The 5,467-nt window shown below is 38.3% G+C and overlaps 1 pseudogene; it reads right to left on the bottom strand.

Annotated features, from left to right (window-relative positions):
- Positions 1 to 2,058: 2,058 nt before the first annotated feature.
- LOC102762805 overlaps positions 2,059 to 5,467 on the bottom strand; it is an 11,248-nt pseudogene continuing 7,839 nt past the window's right edge.

The following is a 5,467-nucleotide window of genomic DNA, read 5'->3' on the forward strand; positions in this document are numbered from 1 at the left end:
CTAAAGGAGGCAATTAAAAACTCCAAGCTTAAAACTTTTTAAATGAGACTGAACAGAGTCCTATGAACATTATAGAGAAAAGAATCCTGCCCCAATGTGGAATGGGGTGTGATGGGGTGATCTAAGAGATTTTTTTCACTGCTAAGGGTCTCAAGTCACTGATCTGCCCAATAATTGAATATGTTGCAAACCCTCAAGTACACAGTTTCTTCCTTTGAGTGTGTAGCTGTCATTTCTATGGATACTATTTCCTTTGGGGCAACTTTCCAATATCACTCATATTAATATAAAACTGTAACTCTGCCTTCATTTCATGTGTGTGTGTGTGTGTGTGTGTGTGTGTGTGTATTTATATATATAAATTATTCTTCCAGCAACGAAATTTCATTTCTCAAGATATAAAGAATAAACAGTAATTTTAGTTTCCATTATTTACTTTGCACCCATATTTCATTTAATAGCCAAATCCACCTCCAAATATCTCTGAAATCATCTACTTTTCTCACTACCTTGGTTTGTCCTGTACTCATCTATCTCCCAGATTATTATAACAGTCTCCTGAACTGACTTGCTTCTCTTCTTATCTCTCTTTAATCCATGATTCACAGAGCAGCTAAGGTGATCTCTTCAAACACGAATCTGTTCTAAAAGATTTAAAAAGGAGAGGATGTGAAGAAAAAGGAATCTTTGTGCACTATTGGAGAGAATGTAAATTGGTGTAGCCACTATGGAAAACACTATGTAGGTTCCTCAAAAAATTAAAAATAGAACTACCATATGATTCAGCAGTCTGCTTCTGGATATTCATTTGAAGGAAACAAAACACTAACTTGAAAAGATATCTGCACCTCTATATTTATTGCAGCATTATTACAGTAGTCAAGATATGGAAACAACCTGAATGTCCATCAGTTGATGAATGGGTAAAGAAAATGGTGTGTGTGAAAGAAAGAGAGTACTGGGATATTATTCAGCAGTAACAAAAGAAGGAAATGTTTCCATTTGCGACAACATGCATGGACCTTGAGGGCATTATGCTAAGTGAAATAAGTCAGACAGAGAATGCCAAATACCATATAATCTCACCTTTATGTGGAATCTAGTCTAAACAACAACCACAAAACAAACTCATAGATACAGAGAACAGATAAATGTTTGCCAGAGGCAGGATAGGGAGGTGGGCAAAATGGGTGAAGTTATAAAATAAACAAATATAACTTTCAGTTATAAAATAAACAAATCCTGGGAATGTAAATTATAGCATAGTGACTATAGTTAATAAAGCCTTATTGTATATTTGAAAGTTACTAAGAAATTAGAGCTTAAAAATTCTCATCACAAGAAAAAAATTGTAACTCTGGGTGGTGATGGATGTTAACTAGACTGTGGTGATCATTTCAGAGCATCGGTAATAATAAAAGCATAATATGCTAATTAGACCGGACAACCTTCTGGATGAAGCCGGGGCTGCAAGGGAAGCCCGGGTCCCAGGTGCCTGCTGGAGGCCGCAGGGAAGCCTGGGTCCTGGGTGCCAGGGGGAAGTTGGTGCCGGCAGCCGGGGGAAGGAAGGCCTACTCTTGCACAAATTTCATGCATCGGGCCTCTAGTATACAAATATTGAATCACATTGTATATACAAAACAAATATGTTATATTTCAAATATATCTTAATTTTGAAAAATCCAGACACAAATATGATTATGTCATGCCCCTATTTAAATACACCACCTATCTTCCTGCTACCTTCATATGAGTTTCAGATTCTTTATACAGAGCATTCCTCTCCAGGCTTACCTCCCTCCTCGTCCTGTCTCACATTCAGCACCCCAGCCACCCTGGATTATGGGCAGCTCTCCAAATACACTGGCTCTTTCTTCTTTGTCTTAGTTCCTTCTGTCCTTAATGCTTTCTAATAGTGCTGTTTCACCTGAATAACTCTCATCATACAGATTTAACTGCAGACAACTTGTTCTCCAAATATCTTTAAAGTGTCCCAAGACAGGATTAAATACCCCTCCTGTGTGCTTCCAGGCCCCCTATGTTCACTTCTCTGCAGCTCTATCGCACTCTAATATTCCTTAAGAGATAATCAACCAGCATGATGGACAGGGACTGGGTCTTTTTCACTGTGTTATCTTCAACACCTTCTACAATGCTTGGCACCTAGTAAATACAATGTAAAACTTTGTTGACTCAATAAATGAATAGCAAATCTTCCCATGGGAGAAGTAACACATTGATTCAATAGCATAAAAAGGAGACTAGTTACGGAAAATTACCTAGGGAACTTTGTAGAGGAGATATAATTAAGACTGGGCAGAGAAGTTGGCATTTAGGGTGAGAGAATATGAATGAACAAAGGTACCTAGGTGAGAATAAGCATAGGAGGTTTGTGAAATATTTTAGTCTGGAGTCATTGGAGTGGCAGATGTATGTTCATAAAATGAAGAATGGCCAAATTGTTAAGGATGTTGAACGATAGGAAGACTTTAGGCACAGTACAGTTGGAAATTGTGACCCATTCATGATTTTAAGGAAGACTAATGTGGGAAATGCATACAGGAAACACTGGACAAAGATAATTCTGCAGGTATCACAAGCAACTAAGAGGTTGGTGTGCCATAATATATGAATAAGGAGATGTGGTAAGTTAAATAAGTGTTTCAAATATTTACTCCCTTTCTCTCCCACTCTTCATCCCCCACCCTTTGGCTCTGGATAGAACGTTAGTGGGGACTTAAGAAGCACTTGTGTGATTGGACTTGCTTCTGCAAGAGAAAAACATGTCCTAGTAGCCTAGAGAGAGAGAGAGCTGGGAGCAGCCAGCTCACAAATACATGATAAAAGAAAAATAATTGCTTTAAGCCATTGAATTTTAGGGTATTTCTGATAGTAATAGTAACTGATACAGAGGATAAGGATGTGATAGTGGTATAGAGAGGAAGGAATTACTAGAATATACTTTGAAGGAAAATTAATAAGCTGAAATAAGTTCTGGTCATAATGAAATTTAGATGTTAAAAATGCAAAAGAATGGTCCTGGCTGGTATTTCTCAGTGGTTAGAGCATCGTTCCATTCACTGCATGGTCACTGATTTGATTCCCGATCAAGGGCACCTATCTGGGTGGCAGATTTGATCCCCAGCTCCTGTTGGGGCATATGTAGGAGGCAACCAGTCAGTGTGTGTCTCTCTCACATAAATGTTTCTCTATCTCTTTCTCCCCGCTTCCTCCGTTTCATTCTCTGGGGATAATTAACAAAAAAAAAAAGAAAATGCAAAAGAATAGCTTTAAAAATGATTTTTTAATTGAATAAATTGAGAATATCTGAACAAGAAAATCTGAAGTAAATGAATAACATCATTATTCTTAAGAAGCAGTTGCTCAGGTATATTCTTTCTCTTTAGGGGGTGATTTATTTTTCTATTCAGCAAGTGTATGCTTTATGCATTTGCATTCATTTATTTGGTGAAATCCTTCTTTTGGAAAGTATACCAGCCAGTTAATTATCTACTTAGAAAGGAGGGAGGATGATGTCATTGAAAACCATTTATTCTTGTGGATTTACATAAATGTAGAATGCAAATAAAATAACATTTTCTGAAGAGACCCCTGCACATTTCACTTTAGGAGAAAATAAAAATTGCAGCTTTCTGGTAATTTTTTTTTGTAGACTATAGGTAATTTGAAGTGACTAATCCAGCTGTCTTTACCCAATTATCTGGCGTGCTTCTGGCAAGAAACACATTGGTGGTAGAATTCAGAGGGGACATTACAAATAGAAGAGCAAAGAACCATATAATTCTTTGCTTATAAGAATCATCCATTGTTGTTGGAAAAATCTCATTACAATATTTGAATTTTGGAGTCAAATCTGTCATCCTTGTCTAGATTTAATCCTCTGACCATGGAGGAAAGTGTTTCTTTTTGCCCCTCCACCAAACTTCCTACTGCAAATCTGCTTCACCTGAGTCCCACTGCATGGATTCACATTCCTGTGGGCAAGCAGCTTTTGATTATTTTACATGCAGAGAGAGGGGGGGCAGGCAGGAAAGAGAGAAAGAGAGAGGGAGAAGGGTAGGGAGAGGGAAAGAAAAGAAGCAAAGAAAGAGGAAGATGAATGAAAAATTCTCTACAGGGTTATTGAAAGCCAGTAAATATGGCTGAGGTATATGTACTTGTCAAGAAGATCATAACATCTTCCCCTGGTTACATTCTTTTAAAAATATTTTTATTGATTTTTTTCTTCTTTTTTAGAGAGAGAGAGAGGAAGGGAGAGGGAGAAAGACAGAGAAACATTGATGTGAGAGAGACACATCGGTCAGTTGCCTCCTGCATGTACCCCTACCGAGGATTGAGCCCACAATCTGGGCATGTGCTCTGACAGGGAATCAAACCAGTTACCTTTCGGTGCACTATATGATGCTCACCCAACTGATCCACACCAGCTGGGGCTATATTCTTTCTAAAAAGCTACACACTATGGCACAAAAGGAGACTAGTTAGGGATGTGAAATACCTTCTTCTATCATCGTAGAGCTCAAACTTTCTGGGTGAAAGACTCAGCTTTAACAAATATGGCTGGGCATACATGTTTTCTTAGACACATTTTGTAAGTGAGGACTGGGATACAGTTGGTAGTACCTAGGAAGTGCTTGGCTGGTTCTGTCAAGAGAGTGAACTATCTCTAAGTGCTGACTTTCTTCTAACTCACTCCTATTGATGCCAAAGAAAAAGAAAAAGGTCAAGGGATCCTAGAATCTGCCATTGAAACTCTGAGAAGCTCCTGGAGGACAGAGGAGGTTAGGTCCAAGTGTGAGGGGCATGGCAGCCCAGGGAAGAGGGCCATTTTGTGCCCTGGATCATCAGTCTAGCTTGGGTGGAAAGTGATAAAAGCCACATTCAGTAGGTCAGCCCTTAAGCATTTTTTTCCTCCCTCTCCCCTTCTCCTATATCTTGGCCTTTGTCAAGAGCTGTCTCTTTAAATTGCAATTGCCTATCCCATGGGAAAGGAGATAGAAATTGCATTGAATTATTAAATTGCTTTGGGTAGTATGGACATTTTTACTTTAAAAAATAAATAAATAATAAAAGTGCTTTATGTGTGGAAACTAGATAGATAGGTAGTATAGATATAGATTACTAAATAAACTTTAGGTTAAAGAGGCAATCATAGGAAAGTATATAAAACAAATAGAAAGCACTATATATCAGAATCTGGGATTTAGCTTGTGGTGTGAGGTCTGAAATTAATATTCACTATTATGTACTACCTTGACATCTTGCCGGGAGCCGGTCCATCCTTGCTGTTTCAAGGGACCTGACATATATGGCATGCTGTTCTTAATATGTTTGCTCACCTTTTTGGCACTATGTGTTTTAACCAAGGTCACCTCTCCGAGAAAGGTTGTTTCCCCAGGTAGGGATTTTCCCCTGAAGTTAGGGAGGGAATAAAACCCATTAACTA

The sequence above is a fragment of the Myotis davidii genome, unplaced genomic scaffold (genome assembly GCF_000327345.1).
Source record: "Myotis davidii unplaced genomic scaffold, ASM32734v1 scaffold187, whole genome shotgun sequence".
NCBI lineage: Eukaryota > Metazoa > Chordata > Mammalia > Chiroptera > Vespertilionidae > Myotis > Myotis davidii.